Source organism: Silene latifolia, chromosome 9 (assembly GCF_048544455.1).
Source record: "Silene latifolia isolate original U9 population chromosome 9, ASM4854445v1, whole genome shotgun sequence".
Classification (NCBI taxonomy): domain Eukaryota; kingdom Viridiplantae; phylum Streptophyta; class Magnoliopsida; order Caryophyllales; family Caryophyllaceae; genus Silene; species Silene latifolia.
Window position 1 is genome coordinate 69,660,510 of NC_133534.1, and position 20,932 is coordinate 69,681,441.

The following is a 20,932-nucleotide window of genomic DNA, read 5'->3' on the forward strand; positions in this document are numbered from 1 at the left end:
AAGGCTCGCCAGCTGTGATAACGAGGCATCTTCGGGACACGTCCTTGAGTTGTGTCTTGTTTGCTGACAAAGGCTTGCCAGCCATCTATGGTCGAATGATCGACTGTGGAAAATAGCATGTGTGACATCCATTTTAAAAATAGTCACTCGCTGGGGAGTTAGAACTTTCTCAGGACTCGCCAGGGATATGAGTTGCTGCTCGCTGGGAGGTAGCATAAGCCATGTAATCGGCGGGGTTAAAGCTCTCGGGCTTGATGGGTCGCCGTTTGTTGGGAAGAACCCAGTACTCAGTTGGAGTGAGTTTTTCTTCTCAAGATTACCTGCATGGTTAGTGACCACACAAATCCACAGTCGCATAGACAATCACGTAGGCACGCAAGCATATAAGCACATAAGCACATAAGCACATAAGCATGTGAGCAATTAGCATATAAGCAACTAGCATGTATTATACCACGTGAGGGGAGATAGAAGCTTTGAAATTTGTGAAGCTTGAAAGCTGTTAAGAGTTGAAATTTGTTTCTCATAGATTCATGATTTGATAGATTGGAGACACGTGACCGTTACGACATTGACGCACAAGGACGTATACTGACAGACTGACAAATAGGGGGTCGTGGATGCGACACAAACTCAGTAGCGACACGACACGGGGGTTACTTTGACAGACTTTGCCAATGTAAGTGCAACTCCTTGGCCAAAAGAGGGTGACAACGCGCATCAGATTCTTGGGGTAGAAGGTCCGCTTGGCTGGGGAACGCGAATTGATTATCTTCTCCAGACATCTTTTCCCTTGTTTTCTTGTTTGAGATCCCTTCTCGAGTTTTGATGATTCAGAGAGCGGAACCAAGACTTTGTCATCGTCTGAACCGAGCACTAGGCTATGAGCGGTTTATTTTGGACTGTAGTTGAGACTCAAAATATGTTTGAGGACAAAGTATGGGTGGCGTCTTGAAAGAGAAGCCCCCAGAGTGAGAAAGTGGGAATTTGACAAAACAAGGAATGGGCGACGTCTTAAGGAAGGAGCCCCCAGTAAAGAGGTATGAGATTAATTTTTGTAGCAGGGTGGGCTGCTTGTGAGGATTGATGTTGATGGTTGAGATTAAAATGGGTGTGCGGTTGTGTCCTTGTTGGGGGACTACCTATGTATTCGCGTGTTTGCGAAATCAAACCAGATCGTAGTTCTGAGCTGGTTATTGAGGATTGAAAATTAGAAATGTTGTGAAAGGAGTATGCGGTTGTGCCCTTGTAATAGGACTACCTACGTATTCGCGTGTTTGTGAAATCAAACCAGATCGTAGTTCTGAGCTGGTTATTGAGGATTGAAAATTGCAAAGGGTTGTGAAAGGAGTATGCGGTTGTGCCCTTGTAATAGGACTATCTACGTATTCGCGTGATTGCGAAATTAAACCAGATCGTAGTTCTGAGCTGTGTGCCCAAGCAAGATGTTAGGACCTTGAAGTGATGGAGGTCACGACGGTAAAAGCCGTTTGGTGACTCGTCTGAATGTGTGCCTAAGCGAGTTATTAGGACCTTAAAGTGTGAGGGTCACGACGATAAATTCCGTTTGGTGACTCGGGAAATTTATTTGAGATAATTCATCCTTGATCATGAATCGAAGAGGTGTAATTTGTGAAAATGTTCCTTATCATGTGAGCACACTAAAAAGTGGACCCTAAGGGTAGATTAGGTATGTCCCGTTCTCGGTAGCAAAGCATCCGAGGACTCCGTATCCGGGTCAGGGTGAAAATGGCTTCGACATTATGGAATGTGGAGCTTGGTAATAATGGTTTGTTTGACGGATAAAAATCTGGAGTTGAGCGTCACGACGGAAAATTCCGTCTGGTGACTCGAAGGTTGATTGGAGATAAATACCTCTTGATCATGAATCGAAGAGGTGTAATTTGTGAAAACGTTCCTTATCATTTGAGCACACTAAAAAGTGGACTCTAAGGGTAGATTAGGTATGTTCCGTTCTCGATAGCAAAGCATTCGAGGACTCCGTGGGGTTTGTGGTGAAAAATGGCTTCAACATTAGCGAATGTGGAGCTTGGTAATAATGGGTTTGTTTAACAGATAAAAATCTGGAATTTGTATTTTGTGGTGTTTAGGCCGATGGGTTACGGCTTGTAATGTGGTGCGGAATGGGGTCTCCGGCTTGATGTGGCCTGAGCACGAAATGGTTGGTAAATAATATGGGATCGGATTTCCATGTCTGGACCTTAAAGGTTAAGGTGTGATATTACGAGTTTGAGGAGGAATCCTCAGAAGCCTAGATAAGTCTCCCTGCAACAGTCTCTAGAAGGACTTAGGGGTGAAGCAGTTTCGGTTGAGGTTTTAGTGTTTGGTGTTTTGGACATGTTTGTCGGTCCAGAATTTGGTGTGTTGGACTCGTTGGTCCTGGGCTTTGGACTTGTTGGTCATGGACTTGGCATTTTGGACTCACTTGTCCAGGATCTTGTGTGTTGGATGCTTTCTTTAGATTTTTGCCTTTTTGGGAAAAGGGCTTCAATCCTGTTTTGTTTTGATTTTGGCTTGGGTCTTAGCCGTGACGTTGGGTGAGTAGCCTTTGGCTTTGTTTTTTTTTTCTTTGAGAGAATTGATTTCGGCTTTGGTTTTTGCTTTGGCCTTGAACTTTGGCTTTGGGTGAATGGATATTGGCTTGGGCCTTTCGCTTTGATTTCGGGTGGATGGCCATTGGCTTGGGCCTTTGATTTTGGCCTTGAGCTCTAGCTTTGGGTGAATGGCTGTTGGCTTGAATGGCTTTTGGGCTTGGGCTTTCGCTTTGGCTTTAGCCTTGAGTGAATGGATATTGGCTTGGGCCTTTGATTTTGGCCTTTCGCTTTGGCTTTGGGTGAATGACCGTTGTTTTGGGCCTTTGATTTTTGCCTTTCGCTTTTACTTTGGGTGAATGACCGTTGGTTTGGGCCTTTGATTTTGGCCTTTCGCTTTGGCTTTGGGTAAATGGCTATTGGCTTGGGCCTTTGATTTTGGCCTTTCGCTTTGGCTTTTGATTTATTGGTTCTTTGCCGTCCTTTGTTCGAGGTAGGTAAAGGTGCAGACAGGGATGTACCCGTTGGTGAGAGGTTAATTCTTGGTGATAGGGTGTTTTTTGTGGGGAATGGGCTTGCCTTCCATCATTGACCATGAACAAGGAGATGTTCTGGTTTGTTATCTAGGTACATCGTAGAATCCCTCTAATAAAAGCTCGTTCGAAATTGGGTGCTAATGAAAGGTTTCTATTTCCAGACATGGAATAGGTAAAGAGAATGGACACGGAGTTTCGAGTCCTCTGCTTACTCGGTACGGAACATCACTCGAGTGTACCCACATTGAATTGGAACATGTTGTTTGTTTTAAATAAATTCTCAAATCAAATCTCGTTGTCAACGGGAAATGGTAAAGGGGAGAATATATGATAGTTGGAAATCGTGCCTTTATTTAGATAAATAAGATGTTAGCACAGACTCGATGAATACATGTGACTCATGGGGACAGCCCCCAGTTTGTCACTTAGGAAAAAAAAGGACAGATGCTAGGATAGATATGAGAAAGCCTAAGACTCGGACTCGGACTCGGACTCGGACTCGGACTCAATCGTAGATACGAACTCCTAATCATCATGTTCCTCCTCGAAGGTCTCTTTCGCAGCATCTAGCGGCTTGAATGTCTGGTTTTGAGCATTTACCCACTTGAGCACTTCACTCTCGTTGTTGGGGACGCCAGAAGGATGAGGTCCTAGAAGGTTGTCCTGTTTTTGAGGAGTAAGGCGTCCATGGGGACCATTCTTTTCCATTAAATGATTCAGGATTGATAAAGACAACCTACCACCATCGAGCATATTTTGGATGATATGTTTGAGCTTCCAGCACATCTCTATGTTGTGCCCATTACCGCTATGGAATAGGCAATATTGGGAACCGTCCCAAAACCGGCCTCTTCTCTTGGGTGTAAGATCTGGAGTGGGGCCAATCGGTTGGATTAGTCCTTCAGAGACAAGCACTCTAAAGGCAATGGCATAAGGCACGCCCAAGTCTGAAAATTGTCTTTGCGGGTGTGTGGCTCTTTCTAGCGAAGGCTCCATATATTTTACTTCGGTAATGCGGATGACTTGCTTTTCGGGAGGGGTCGCAGATGTTGAACCTCCTTTAATTATTTCATCGATGCGACCAATAGGTTGCAGTAATCCTTCTGAAAAAAGTATCCTCAGAGCAGTGCCATATGTCATTCCCAGATCTGTGAATATCCCTCGATGTTTTCCCATGGTTCCAACGTTGGTGTTTTTGGGGATGTTTTTGTGAGTTTTGTTTTTGTTTTTGTCAATCCTAGGCGGAAGCAGGATTTGGTCGTTGTCAATGGCCAATTTTGAGGAAATTGCTTGGTATTTTAAAGGGGAGTTTGGTGAGGCAATTTTATGTTCTTTGTTTGTGGGTTCATGGATGTGGGAACCATCGGATGACTCCTTATTTTCAGCATTTATTTGTTTGGGAATTGGGTGTTGGTCTTCTCCTTGGTGGTTAGGTTCATTTTCGGCATTACCAATCTTTTTCCCCAAATTAGCTACCTGAGTGTTCAAATCACCGATAGCCACTTGCAGCTTTGAGAATATGTTGTTGATGGAGACGGAGATCATGGGTATATCGCTTTGTAGTCCATCTTCACTCATTGCACGAATTTTCTCATCGTAGGGAGGGACGAGATGAGAGCAACCCAAGGAAAGTTCCTGACTGTGTTCGATAGGGTTTTCTGGAGGGTTGTTTTTATTGTTGGCAAGTCGTCGGCTTTCAAGGAGCTTAACCCTTTGCTCAATATCAGAAGAGGGAAAATTCCTGGTTATCATTTTGTCCTCAACTTGGGAGAGACGATTGCTCAAGTTTTCCACGGTAGCTATGAGTCGAAGGACCATGTTGTTGGTTTCAGCAGAAGTCATGGTTGATGCAGATGGATCAGCTTCTTGAGTTGCTGGTTGACGATCGTTGGCACCCAAGGGATTCCTATTTGACATAACGATAGGCGTTATAACTTGTCTTGGTAGGGCATTGCACAAACAAAGGCAAGTACGACACATATGTACAAAAGGCCGTTTTATTGTGGAGACGCGACAGTGCGACTAGGTTATGAGTTCGTTAAAGATCGTGAATGACCTCTGGTGTTTGAACTCTTGGTGCATGACTTTGAACTTAGACTCGAGTGTCGACTTTGGCATAGTGATGCCTAGACAGACGACTTTTGACTCAGTTTGGATGTGCATTTTTGGCGTGACGCCATTGGATAAGACGCGTACACAAACTTGACCTTTGACCCATAATGTAGGGGAAAGACGGGTTTAATGCCCGAGAGGTTTTGACTCAGCTAACGCCATTGGAGATGCCTCGACAATTAGGCGACACGACCTAGATTAAAAGGTAGGTACTAACTTCGGCAGACACTCGATGTTATCTAGACGACTTGACTTGAAATCGACTGGACTCTAATCGACTCAAGGCTGAATCAGAAAGCTGGACTGAAATTTTCGAAAATAGAAATTTTTAAAAAGATTCATTTGTCGTTTTATGGACGGCTTCCAAAGAGTAGGGATCTTCGAAAGTTGATCAGTTGAAGAGTTGTCGTAAGTTTGTTTTCAAAAGATGGTTTGAGTTTGAGATTACGACGGCTCTGAAAACAATGTCTTGTTTCCGAAGATGATTTTTGAAATTCTGAATCACGGATTAGAAAATCGAGAATCGAATAATTTGGAATCGTCATCACAATGACCATGAAAACGGTTAAGTTTGTTTTCAAAGAATTTAAAATTGGGTTGAAAATTTGAAAACGGTTACATTTGTTTTCGAATGATTTGAGTTTGAATTTGAAATTTGAAAACGGTTAAATTTTTTTTTCAAAGATTTGATTTCGAATTGAAATTTGAAAACTGTTAAATTTGTTTTCAAATGATTTATAATTTGAATTGAAATTTGAAAGCGGTTAAATTAGCCTTCAAATGATTTGATTTTGAATTGGAATTTGAAAACGGTTAAATTTGTTTTCAAAGATTTGATTTTGAATTTAAAATTTGAAAATGGTTAAATTTGTTTTCAAATGGTTTGAATTTTGATTGAAATTTGAAAGCGATTAAATTGGCTTTCAAACGATTTGATTTTTGTTTGAAAATTGAAATCGGTTAAATTGGCCTTCAAATGATTTGATTTTGAAAACGGTTAAATTCGTTTTCAAATAATTTGATTTTGAATTGGAATTTGAAAGCGATTAAATTGGCTTTCAAATGATTTGATTTTGAATTGGAATTTGAAAACGGTTAAATTCGTTTTCAAATGATTTGATTTTGAATTGGAATTTGAAAACGGTTAAATTCGTTTTCAAATGATTTGATTTTTGATTGGAATTTGAAAGAGGTTAAGTTGGCTTTCAAACGATTTGATTTTTGATTGAAATTTGAAAGCGGTTAAATTGGCCTTCAAATGATTTGATTTTGAATTGGAATTTCAAAGTGATTAAATTGGCTTTCAAATGATTTGATTTTGAATTGGAATTTGAAAACGGTTAAATTCGTTTCCAAATGATTTGATTTTGAATTGGAATTTGAAAACGGTTAAATTCGTTTTCAAATGATTTGATTTTTGATTGGAATTTGAAAGCGGTTAAGTTGGCTTTCAAACGATTTGATTTTTGATTGAAAATTAAAAGCGATTAAATTGGCTTTCAAACGATTTGATTTTGAATTGGAATTTGAAAACGGTTAAATTCGTTTTCAAATTATTTGAAATTGGATTGGAATTTGAAAACGGTTAAATTCGTTTTCAAATGATTTGACTATGAATGGAATTTGAAAGCGGCTAAATTGGCTTTCAAATGATTTGATTTTTGATCGGAATTTGAAAGCGGTTAAATTCGTTTTCAAAAAAAATGAAATTGGAAATTGTGAAGATTGAATTCGTCATTACAACGGGTTAGAAAACCATTTTAACCTTTGAAAGATGGTATGCAAATCGAAAAGTGTGAGAATTGAAATCGTCATTACAATGGCTTAGAAAAGCCAAATTTGATTTCGAAAACGGGATTTGAAATTTGGTAAGTTGCACGGGTTGAAATCGTCATTACGACGGTTTGAAAAAACGTTTTCGTTTGAAAATTGATTTCGGATCTTGAAAATTCGAGGGTTGAATACGTCATTACGACGGCGTAAAAGGGCATTTTTAGAATGTAACGTCGGTGACAGACAAAGGTTTGAAACGGCCATTATGACGACGTAAAAAGGGTCTTTTGAAATGGTTTGTGAAAACCAAGGTTTGAAATCGTCATTACAACGGTATGAAAAGGTGCATTTGAAGTTGGTTAAAAACCGGGTTTTGAAATGGTCATTATAACGGCATAAAAAGTTGTTTTGAAATGGTTATAAAGAAAAACGGGATGAAAATCGTCATTACGACGGCCTAGAAAGGCGTGTTTGAAATGGTTATAAAACCCGGGTTTGAAAATCATCATTACGACGGTCGGCGAAAGACCGAGGTTTGAAACGGCCAATATAACGTCGCAAAAAGGTGACTTTGAAAGTTTGAAAATGACACGGAAGGACTTATGATCAAGTAGCACATAAGCACTGACAGTTCATTATACTATGCATTATGTTGACGCGGGTTTTGGCTTAAGAGGGTGGGTTACACATCAAGCAGTCAAATCCCGATTTGCGAAAGGGATACCAATCCAAACAAAATGTGTAAGGAGGGTGCCCTAGCCTCGTGCTCGAAAGTGATGAAAGCTCTCGACGAAACAGAAATGTGTAACGTCAATGGTATGCTTGACTCAATCGGGATTCGAAACGCGGGGATGAGAAAACTCACGCCGATAAGACGAGCCACTTGGTCGATAAAGGTTAGGTTGTGGGCCCGGACAAGGAACCCGACTTATGACCGTAATATCAATTAATGCACTTTAAACTACGACCTCGTTCGAGTTTCACCTCTAAGGATCACAGAGACACAAGTGTCCTAGTTTTCTCCAGCGGAGTCGCCAAATTGTGGACATGGGCCACATCTCGGTCTGTGGATTTGGGCCACCTACCGGTCCGTAGTCACGGGCCACCTGCACGCCAAGCCAAACTATGGACATGCAGCGGTCTAGAAAGCCACGCTCGGTGGTGTTGAAATGCTTTCGACCGGATCGCTTTAGATCGGTAGGCTTCGTCTCGGTAAAGGTATCGAAACGATTAGAGATGTTCGGAGTCGCCACCAAGCATTTGTGAGATACTTGGAACCCGTTCGAATCCACTTTATACCTAGGTCAATCAAGGCAAAAAGCGGTGTTTAACATAGGTACTAAAGATAAGGACTCGTCCCCCTTTTAGCATTCTATGCCTAAAATGACTCTCGTACGCCCTGGATAAGGCCATCCACTATCCAAAGGTTCTGAGTAAGGGATGAGGGTACGTATTGGGAAGCCCTTTAATCGGACACCCAATCCCGCCCGCGTTAGCGGCCTCTACTGATCGATCGTGGTTGTTTAAGTGCAAGAGTTGATAAAACGGTGTAAATGCATGAATGTACATCCAAAAGTGTTAACCTAACATGTGAGCTTTCTAAGTCGGTTTGTTAATCCAAATATCGAGCATAAGATGTCAAGTTGGATTTAATGTCGATTTGCATGTGAAAACGGAAATTAAACATCCATTTACCAAGTTCGGGTTATGATGCATAACACGATCCATTTATTGAAAAAGGGTGTCAAATGACAAAGTGTAAAATGCAAACTCGTCAATCTGATCCGTCATGTATTCCGATTAACCGTAATCAGGATCGTCCTAGACAAGTGCTAAAAACGAGGCAGAACAGTGCCAAGCAGCCCTGTTAAGGCGCGAGCCTATTGGCGGGGTAAGGGGCTCTGCCCAGGTTTTAAAATATGAAAGCAGAGGGCCTCTTGGGGCGCGAGCCATGGGGCGAACCAAGAGATGCCTCCTGGTTGTTAATGTAACGCCCCGTAATTTCGGACCGTTAATATATTTCGAAAATAATTTATTAATCAAATAAAAGTTGATATTTAAGTATTTAAAGTAAAAATAATTCAAAGAAAAATAATTTTATTATATTTTGAAGAAAAGTATTTATTTTGATAGTTTCGAAATGTTTAAAAATAGTTTAAACCGTGTAAAACTTTTTATTTCGAAATAAGGGCGTATCGGGGGGAAAATGACAATTCTTTTGAACATTGGGTAAACGAATTTGGAAATGGGTCGTATGAATACTCAATTTTCTTGTAATCTCGTGTTTAAGAACTTTGGTCTTGTCGGAATTTGCATTTGACTTACGGTTTTAATTATTATCGAAACGAGTCAAAACCGACTCGAAAAATCCCGACTCAAACCCGCTCTTTCCTTTCTTTCTCTCCTTTCCCGCGGACCAGTCCCCCCTTCCCTTTTCTTTTTCTGATTTTTGTTGTTCTTTGGTTCATCTTCTTCTTCCTTCTCTAATATTCCATCATCAAACACCATTTTATCATAAAATCTAAGCTAAAATCACCATATCTTTCGCGTTTCTTATCGGTTTTTCGCATAATTTATATTTCCGGAATCCCCTCGACGAGATCTACAACCTGGTATAATTTAATTTCAGTTTTCTTGAAGTTGTTTTAAGACGAATTTTCGGAAATTTCGGTGTTCATGCTTATTTATTGTGTTTTTATTGTTTAATTAGGTGAAGAATTGGAGGACGAGTTTGGGGACTCGTATATTGTCGAGGATAGCGGCTAGTGCTTGTTAGGGTTTGGGTTTTAAGGTGCTAATTGCTCATTTTCTAGCTTAAGGTAACATATTTCGAGTTACTCGACGAAAGATCGTCACATGCTTTGTTGTTTTTGGATGTTTTGTGATTTTTGGTTTGAGTAGAAATTTTCACATGTTAAAATTTGATGCATGCATGCTTAATTTATGCTTTTTGTTAGTTTAAGTTAACAAAGTTGAATTGGGAACGATTAATTAGTGTTCAGACGATGTTATAATGAACAAAAATGGAAAAAAAAGAGGTGTAGGGGGGGCGGCAAAGAAATCAAGGAGCCCACGGCTGGCCCATGGCTGGCCGGGTCGGCCCGTTGCTTGTTTCGCGGTTTTCCATGCATTGTTCGTCATTTTAGGTTCATTAATGAGATAATTAGAATAAGTAATGTATGGGTAAACTTTTGAATTAAATCAAATTAGTAATAAAAATTATGTTAAAGGTAAAAATTATATTTATTTTGGTAGTTGCACATGTTAGTATAGGTTAGAAAATGAAATTGTAAAGATTAGGCTCAGAATTAATTATATAGCGATAATTGTAATGTTTTGTTGATTGTCGAAAATCGAGCCTTAGTCCCTTTGGTCGATGCGATGTCGATTAATTGAGTGATTGGTCACCGCAATTTAACCGTGCACTGTCGCAGGTGGGGTTGCGGGTAAAAATTCGGTTGAATGAATTAGATAATCGGCCTTTTTCTTGTTTTAGGCCATTTATTATATTTTTATTTCACATGTGTAATTAGTTGATTTAAGTAGCTTCTTATATTGTAGAAACGGCCCTAGATTCCCTGAAGCCTTTAACATGGTTAATATTGTTAGAATTGGAAATTAGTATTGAATTCTTATTGAGGACACTGTTGGATTATCTGCTGAATAGACATTTATATAGCCTTTCACATGATAAAATGTTAGCATTTAGGTTGGTAAGTTGGACTTTTTGTCCTCTTATGGTTAAGTGGGTGTCTTACTTGTCTTGTGTGGTGTGGGCTAAAGTATTCAAGCTGGGACTAGGTCCTAGGTGAGTATTTCGGCCTTCATCATAGATAGGCCTTTATAGTCTTTGACGAGTATATGTTCCTTTGCTTGATAGCCTTTGTGTTCTCGACTAGTGGATTTATATCCAAGTTGGGGCATGACCTCGTTACTTATTTTGTTAGTAAGTGGTCAGCTTAAGTACTAGCCAACCCTTTGGTGGACTCCTTAGGGTACTCACTTTGTTTTAGAAAAATTGTGGGTCTTGGGTGCGGTGGTGTGTATCCGCATATCTAGGTCTGCGCAGATTTTAGGCTAGGGTTGTGTTGTGTCTTGGCCATGTTTTATTAATATTAAACCGAGCCAAGATACCGGTTCGATTACCTTCCCTACCTCGTGGTATAGACTCGAGTTACAAAGTGACTATTGACGGTGCTAAGAACTTATGCCCGTCTTTGATATATTGCCCTTTCTTGTATGGTGACTTTATGAATTGTAATAGGTGAGATGTAAGCGGTTCTGATTGATAAAGTTTGGATTACTATTTGTTATATGATTCACATGATAGTTTAGTTTGGTCAGTTTAGGGGTCATAGGTTAGATTACATGATAATTACATTGTTTATCATATTGTTTACATGTTACATTACATGTTACATTAATTTTGACGATTCGTGGCTGGGAGGACTCGAAGTTACTCCCCACTGAATTGTGGCTTTCGTGTTTGTATAAAATGCGATTGTGGGTTGTTGATGCTTTGTTGGGGTCACGAGACGAGCTAGTGAGCATAAGGAACCTTGGACCTAGTTTTGGCTATTCTTATAGTAAACCTTTTAACTTTTGGTTTTGTATATAATTTGAAGGGACATATGTCTCCCTTTTTCTATTTTGGGTTTGTATCATTACATTTTCTTATCGTTAGCTATGGCATGTAATTAGTTCGTTAGCATTGCAGGTTTTGGCACCCGCCTCTTGGGAATGTTGGAAATGTTGTGATTGGTTTAGAAAAATTTTTGAAATTACAGGTTTTTGGCTAGTTGAACCAATTACAAACATATCCTACCAGTTTTTCCGTAGAATTTACGCCTTTATTTATCGTTAATTTTATGGGTGTCACAGTTGGTATCAGAGCCTTGTTGCTCCCGACGCACGTTTGTGCACCCCACTTAAAATCACTTGACCTTTAAATAATAAACTTGAGAGATGGGTAGGATGGGTAGATTTAGGATTTTATGTGGTAGTCTGTTTGTGATTGCTAATTGTTAGGTACTAATTGATTTTCTCTTTTGTAAGATGGCTCTCCAATAGATGTAGATAATGCAATCTTACCTTAGTCTTCCAATCTCGTTGTTTATTCGTCTTTCAAATTCCTCTTTTCTCGCCTTGGTAACTACCTTTCAATTCTTTCTCCCGATTCATCTTAGGTTCGTTTTCTTCTTATACTAAAGTCCATGTGGACACCTTCCTTTTATTCCGCGGGATAGTTCCCTTGTTCAAGAGAACCCGGTTTTGAGAGAATGTATCATTGGAGGGCGTGAACGAGTTGAGAAATTGATTGGTTAAGGTTTGAGTGGTATAGGAGAATATAACTTGGGATCCTTTGGTTAGACTTGTTAGTTGTGCATGATATGAGAGCCTAGTGAGTTGAGGAACACCTTTGGATTTATGTCTATTGAGAGCTTGTTTGTTATAGATGATTGAGCATGGGTACTACCTTAGCACATAAGATGGAATGAACCTGAGCTACTTCATTTGAGAGTTTCGATGTTTCTTATGGAGAATTAAAGGAATGATAGTTAGCCCTAATCCTTGTAGGCCTTGAAAGGATTACAATAGGACATTGACGTTGCTTAATGGTTTGGTATCGTACTTTGGAATTAGTTAGTTTGTTAAACCTTTTGAGTTGACCAAATCTAGTATAGAGTAGCCCTTGTTGACCTTATTAATCATATCTGAATTTGGGAATTTTGGTGGAAAGTTGTTCGATGTAGTTCGTGAGTTCAAAGATGCGATTCTAATTTATGGTATCGGAGACTAGAAGTATTAAGTGGTGAGATGATGGAGTAAACAAGCCATGGTATTTGGGGATGACATAGCAAGTGAAGTTCGATGACGAGAATTGTAAAGGAGATACCTTGGGACTTGGATGGTAACAAATGAATTTGTGTGGTGAATTGATTTTGGCTCTTGAAACCAATTGAGTTGAGGAAAACCTACCTTTGTGAGTCCTTGTTAATCCTATGATATGGTAGACTTTTGAGTCTTTGTTGAGCACCTTAGTGATGTAACTTTATCATAGCAATCATAAGCTTTGAGGAGTGTTTGGTTAAGCGGTAAGCCTTTCATTATGCATTTCTTTGTTCTCCTCTCCTTCTCTTTAGCATTTGTTGAACCCTGTTTTTATGCCGAAGTTTACGTATCTTCTTCTTGCCCGAAATATCTTCTTAACTCGAGTACCTCTTATTTCGGTCAACCGTTATTTTTACGGTCCGACTTCTTAGTTTCCTAACTTGTCATGCTCATGCATCCTTCGAAAATATTTTACCGTTTCTCTATTCCGTTATAACTCCTTATCTACTTAGTATAGTTGGTACCTTGTTGACCATGTTTACGGAGTTAGTGGGATGTGATTTGAGGATTTTTGTATTTTTATTTTTGTCGGGAATTGGTGTAGGAGTTTGTGTACGTATTTGACCATGTGATATGAGAGCTAGATTTTTGGTGGAATTCTTATGATGGCAATGTTGTAGTCTCCTTGCGAGTTAAGGTTCGCGTGTTTTGGTGGTATAAGACCCACTTTGGTTTCAATTTGATGATGAGACTAATGGGATTAGTTTACCTGGGTGGAGTATTTCTATGGTTATTTTGGATTTGTTTTGGGCATTGTCGTTCGGGGATTGTCGTTTGTCATTTGATCCTTACTTTACGGAATTGGGGATTGATAGTTAAGTCTGTGGATTGTTATTGTAAATTTGGACCTTATATTTAATCCTTTGAGGAATCTTTCTATTGGAATTGGAATATTGTTGGGAAGTAGGATAGTGAACCTTGAGTAAACCGATCAGATGATTTGTGTGATGAACCCATTTATCTTATAGTTAGTGCTAATTATGGATTGGATAGTGCAACTTGTTGCTTGTGGGTTGGTTTCAAGCATGAATGCGTTTGAGAATATTGAATCTTGGTAAGGGTATAATATTGTTACTAGTTTCGACTTTGGATTTTGAGTTTGTTTGATGGAGGATACTGGTGGAAACATTTTGATTGGGAAACTGTTAAGTTATAATTGTAGGGGATAGGATTGTCTCAAGGATTAGCTTATGAGTAGACTTGTCGAGGAGTGGTTCAGATGGCTCTTTGGATTAATGTGGCCTCTGGTTGTTGCCCTGTTGATGTTCGGAGGACCTAGTAGGATGACTCTGTGGTTGGATAATTGAGTGAACCTTTCTCGATGTACCGATCTTCCTAATTCCGATCTCCGACAATTGTCATTCTTGCCATTCTGGCTTGTTCCGTTGTGCTCGCCTTTATGGAACTCATTTGACCTCTTGAGTAAAGCGTTTTGTTCGTTGACATCTTTATTGACTTCATCCAAAAATTCCACCTGTAAAAGTTCAATTCCCTCTTGTCTGTTGGGTGTGAGTTCCCTATCGCGACTTGCACTTCTCGTTCCCGAGTTGTTTTCCATCTTGCATAGATTCTATATAGTTTGAGTAAACTTTTGGTTCATTTACTTGGAGTAAATTTACAAATTGACCTTTTTCTATAACATTTGAAAATGATTTCTCACTCTCTTTCAACCCTAGTGTTTGATTGGACATCTAAGCTATTTCTCGTTTTGTGTAATGATTCCTTTTCTTACTCTTTTTCCGAGTTACTAAGCCTTATTTAATCATAATTAGTAAAGATATTATTCTTATTATAGAATTTTAAACTAAAAGTTTGAAAATGCTTTTATGATTTTCAATGGTTTTAACATTAGTGAATGTTAAATCTCGTTGTTGGAGACGTCCCAATAATGGGTTTTCTCATTTATTGGTGTAGAAATATTTTTATATCTTGATATGAATGTGGATGTTCTTGTCTGATCAACAAGAGTATCACCGTTTCATTAAAAAGATACCTATATTTTCTTATAACTATCATTTCTCCTTCTGAGTTTCGAGGACGAAACTTTTTAAAAGGAGGGGTGATTGTAACGCCCCGTAATTTCGGACCGTTAATATATTTCGAAAATAATTTATTAATCAAATAAAAGTTGATATTTAAGTATTTAAAGTAAAAATAATTCAAAGAAATATAATTTTATTATATTTTGAAGAAAAGTATTTATTTTGATAGTTTCGAAATGTTTAAAAATAGTTTAAACCGTGTAAAACTTTTTATTTCGAAATAAGGGCGTATCGAGGGGAAAATGACAATTCTTTTGAACATTGGGTAAACGAATTTGGAAATGGGTCGTATGAATACTCAATTTTCTTGTAATCTCGTGTTTAAGAACTTTGGTCTTGTCGGAATTTGCATTTGACTTACGGTTTTAATTATTATCGAAACGAGTCAAAACCGACTCGAAAAATCCCGACTCAAACCCGCTCTTTCCTTTCTTTCTCTCCTTTCCCGCGGACCAGTCCCCCCTTCCCCTTTCTTTTTCTGATTTTTGTTGTTCTTTGGTTCATCTTCTTCTTCCTTCTCTAATATTCCATCATATCAAACACCATTTTATCATAAAATCTAAGCTAAAATCACCATATCTTTCGCGTTTCTTATCGGTTTTTCGCATAATTTATATTTCCGGAATCCCCTCGACGAGATCTACAACCTGGTATAATTTAATTTCAGTTTTCTTGAAGTTGTTTTAAGACGAATTTTCGGAAATTTCGGTGTTCATGCTTATTTATTGTGTTTTTATTGTTTAATTAGGTGAAGAATTGGAGGACGAGTTTGGGGACTCGTATATTGTCGAGGATAGCGGCTAGTGCTTGTTAGGGTTTGGGTTTTAAGGTGCTAATTGCTCATTTTCTAGCTTAAGGTAACATATTTCGAGTTACTCGACGAAAGATCGTCACATGCTTTGTTGTTTTTGGATGTTTTGTGATTTTTGGTTTGAGTAGAAATTTTCACATGTTAAAATTTGATGCATGCATGCTTAATTTATGCCTTTTGTTAGTTTAAGTTAACAAAGTTGAATTGGGAACGATTAATTAGTGTTCAGACGATGTTATAATGAACAAAAATGGAAAAAAAAAAGAGAGGTGTAGGGGGGCGAAGAAAGAGCCGCGAGCGGCCCGACAGGCCCACGGTGGCCCATGGCTGGCCGGGTCGGCCCGTTGCTTGTTTCGCGGTTTTCCATGCATTGTTCGTCATTTTAGGTTCATTAATGAGATAATTAGAATAAGTAATGTATGGGTAAACTTTTGAATTAAATCAAATTAGTAATAAAAATTATGTTAAAGGTAAAAATTATATTTATTTTGGTAGTTGCACATGTTAGTATAGGTTAGAAAATGAAATTGTAAAGATTAGGCTCAGAATGAATTATATAGCGATAATTGTAATGTTTTGTTGATTGTGCCGAAAACTGAGCCTTAGTCCCTTTGACTGATGCGATGTCAGTTAATTGAGTGATTGGTCAGCCGCAATTTAACCCGTACCTGTCGCAGGGCTGGGGTTGCGGGTAAAAATTCGGTTGAATGAATTAGATAATCGGCCTTTTTCTTGTTTTAGGCCATTTATTATATTTTTATTTCACATGTGTAATTAGTTGATTTAAGTAGCTTCTTATATTGTAGAAACGGCCCTAGATTCCCTGAAGCCTTTAACATGGTTAATATTGTTAGAATTGGAAATTAGTATTGAATTCTTATTGAGGACACTCTTGGATTATCTGCTGAATAGACATTTATATAGCCTTTCACATGATAAAATGTTAGCATTTAGGTTGGTAAGTTGGACTTTTTGTCCTCTTATGGTTAAGTGGGTGTCTTACTTGTCTTGTGTGGTGTGGGCTAAAGTATTCAAGCTGGGACTAGCTGGGACTAGGTCCTAGGTGAGTATTTCGGCCTTCATCATAGATAGGTCTTTATAGTCTTTGACGAGTATATGTTCACTGCTTGATAGCCTTTGTGTTCCTGACTAGTGGATTTATATCCAAGTTGGGGCATGACCTCGTTACTTATTTTGTTAGTAAGTGGTCAGCTTAAGTACTAGCCAACCCTTTGGTGGACTCCTTAGGGTACTCACTTTGTTTTAGAAAAATTGTGGGTCTTGGGTGCGGTGGTGTGTATCCGTATATCTAGGTCTGCGGCAGATTTTAGGCTAGGGTTGTGTTGTGTCTTAGCCATGTTTTATTAATATTAACCGCTGAGCCAAGATACCGGTTCGATTACCTTCCCTACCTCGTGGTATAGACTCGAGTTACAAAGTGACTATTGACGGTGCTAAGAACTTATGCCTGTCTTTGATATATTGCCCTTTCTTGTATGGTGACTTTATGAAGCGTAATAGGTGAGATGTAAGCCGGTTCTGATTGATAAAGTTTGGATTACTATTTGTTATATGATTCACATGATAGTTTAGTTTGGTCAGTTTAGGGGTCATAGGTTAGATTACATGATAATTACATTGTTTATCATATTGTTTACATGTTATATTACATGTTACATTAATTTTGACGATTCGTGAATGGGAGGACTCGAAGTTACTCCCCACTGAATTGTGGCTTTCGTGTTTGTATAAAATGCGATTGACAGGTTGTTGATGCTTTGTTGGGGTCACAGACGAGCTAGTGAGCATAAGGAACCTTGGACCTAGTTTTGGCTATTCTTATAGTAAACCTTTTAACTTTTGGTTTTGTATATAATTTGAAGGGACATATGTCTCCCTTTTTCTATTTTGGGTTTGTATCATTACATTTTCTTATCGTTAGCTATGGCATGTAATTAGTTCGTTAGCATTGCAGGTTTTGGCACCCGCCTCTTGGGAATGTTGGAAATGTTGTGATTGGTTTAGAAAATTTTTTGAAATTACAGGTTTTTGGCTAGTTGAACCAATTAAAAACATATCCTACCAGTTTTTCCGTAGAATTTACGCCTTTATTTATCGTTAATTTTATGGGTGTCACAGTTAAAATGGTTGTTTAAAACCGTATTTGTGAATAAATGATTTGCAAGTATTGTTTACATAACTCGGAATAATTACTATTGTGTTAGTAACATTCGTTGTCGGATTTGCATGTTTGAAAAGCGTAGTTTAAAAATAGAAATGTAAAATGTTTGATTTGAACTAAATATGTTAAGTTCATTTCTTTGTAGTTAGCTAAGTTTCTCATTGTAATCGGATTAAACCGACATGGTATAAAGAACCAAGGTTGATTATGAATTATGACTAATATATTTACAAATGGAAACAAATGAGAAAAATGGTAAATAAAATAAAAGGGAGTTAAAATAACCATTAAAATGTAATTAACCAATAATATCATCGAGTCACGGAATAAACCGTCATGGTATAAAGAACCAAGGATGATTTTTATAATGGTCAAAATATATTTATAATAAAAATGAATTAAAATGGTAAATAAAAGAATTGAAATTCTTTTAAAATGTAATTAACCAATTAATATCACCGAGTCACGGATTTAACCGTCATGGTATATGGAATCAAGGGTGATTATGATTTATGGTTAAAAAGTTTGTCATAGAAATGATCTGAAACATTTGAAACGGTAAAAACCGATTACAAATAAGAAACGAAATAAAGAGGAAAGACGAGAACAAACACGGATGAGTCTGACCTGGACACCTACATAAGGCGCGAGCCTCCCTGCATAGCAAGGAGCTTCTGTCTCAGGCCAAAACTCGGTTTTGGCTCGTCTAACCTATGTTTGAATCGTGTTATGCATTGTTCATGCATATAAACTCATAAAAACAGTAAAGACATGAAATAGGTGAGTTGTTTACACCCTCAAACTTACGTGTTTTGATGTTTGCGACGTAGACGACTTTAGAGACGGTTTTCTCGTAGCGACTACTCACGATCAAAGAAGTTTAAAAGAGTGCCTTAAAAAAGGATTTTGTTTTGAAAATATGTTAATTAAAACATGTTGATTGATGAATTGAGTTGGTCAAATGGGTCGGTCGAATGCACGGCGACGGTACCAAACAAAATGTGGAAGGCTTGTGTTTACGATCGGTAGGTCGTAAACACGTGTCGATTTTGTGACTTAGGAAGTCGGGTCTAGAAGTTTAAGGGAGAAGGAGGGGGCGGATGCTCGCGTGAAGTTTATGGTGTGTGATGGTGGGTATTTATAAAGAAATGTGGGATGGTAGGTCGGTTGTGTTTGCTTGGAGGCTAAGCAGACACCCCATTGAGGTGCGAGCAAGCCTGTTATGCAATGGGGTGCCCTATCCTTTTCAATTTGGACGTGGCCAATTCTCCATCGATTGTTGATATGTGGTATTCATATAAGATGTCGTGTAATAATATGGGCATCTAATAAGATGATTTTGGTGTTACTTGAGGTAGGTGTTTTGTGTGCTTGACTCGGGTTTGACCCGTGTGAGTCGGGATTTGAATTTCGAGTCGGTTTTTGGCCCGTTGTCGGTTTTGACTCTAATTAGGGTCTTTTTAATGGAAATGACATGATAATGACATTCATGGCATTAATTTTGACATTAGGGATTTGGGTTGACTCAGGTTGACTCGAGTTGCTGGTTTCTGAGTCGGTTTTGGGTCTGAAGACGGTTTTAACTCTAAATAGTGTTATTTTAATGCAAATGAAGTTAGAAAACTTTTGAAATAATTTTTCATATCCGAGTAGTGCATTAAACCGTCTCATATATAGCCAATCCACGCACGCATATCAAAAACACGTTACAGTCCGATCATCATCGGGTGGTTTTTGGAAGGTGCAGATACTGGGTATCTACAATCTTGTACTTCATTTGCTAAGACGAATAACAACAGTCAGGACCATTGTTATCTTCAGGCTTCAACAAGTATTCATATTTCAATACTCGTTTAATTCTTCAATTTAATCGATGTATTCACTTATCTTCTACATTGTCAAACAACTTACTTTAATTCAATAAAGTTTAAGTTGAAATTTTAAGTTAAACTCATTTATTGTTCTTAAGCACAACAGTCCACGATACTGTCGGTTTGGTCTGTTGCTTACAATATTTGCAAAGCCAACTAGTAACAGTCTGTCTCACTGTTCCTCTAGTCAGTTCAACAATACGCCTTTAAACTTTCATTTAAAAGAGGTGTTTGTTAGATACTTGAGATATCATTTCATTTGACTAACTTAAATCAATTAAGTTTAGTTAAAATTTTTAAATAGTACCTAAGTCACCCCCTTCCCCTCTTAGGTACTTGAATCCATAAACTCTTCAATATTCTTCATAAACTCCAGCCATAATATATATTCCAAAATACCCTCCCTGTATTTGCTTTGGTATTATTTGGTGCCGCGGTAACTGCATCATTAATTGTGGTAAAATTTCCACTCCCATTTTGATTTACCACCACCATATTACTCACATTAATCCCCATGTTACCTAGTTGAAACAACCTTCTCCCATTCCTAAAATTTACTTTTCTAGTAGTTTTTCTATTGGAATCATTGTAAAGTTGTCTCCCATGAAAAGACTTTCTTGACCAACCTTGGGTAAAAATTGCCAAGGATACACTTGTAGATACCTCGTTTCTGCACCTCCCGCAAACACCCAGTGATGATTGGGCCACATGTTTATCTTATGTCGCGATTTTATGATGTTTCGTAAATCAGTTAATAAAAGGTAGCTCATACACTTGTGTCTACCCCTTGGTTGTCATCTAGGTGTCATTGTCGTTATGGCAGTAATTAGAATACATTTGGAGTCCGGGTCAAAAACCGTCTTCATTTCCTAAAACCGTCAAATGCGGAGTCAAGAAGCAATGTGCTTGTCTACCTAAGGTTAATATGTCATAAATGTTAGGATTATATCTCATTTAAAGTCCCATGTCACTTCTTTGGGCTAAACTTAAAGTTTACATTACAAAATGTGCATTTCATTTAGCTAAAATGACAACCCGAAATTTAGGCTTATTTTACGAGGTGATAACGACTTTTTTAGGTCAGGCCTATTTCACAGAAAGTTCTAGATCTTTCTCTTAGCTTTCCAACGCCACCGAAACTACCTTATTCCGAGTCTTGTA

At 38.4% G+C, this 20,932-nt stretch overlaps 1 pseudogene; it reads right to left on the reverse strand.

The window, feature by feature from the left end:
* LOC141601176 (putative pectinesterase/pectinesterase inhibitor 41) overlaps positions 1-20,287 on the reverse strand; it is a 50,031-nt pseudogene extending 29,744 nt beyond the window's left edge.
* Positions 20,288-20,932: the final 645 nt, after the last annotated feature.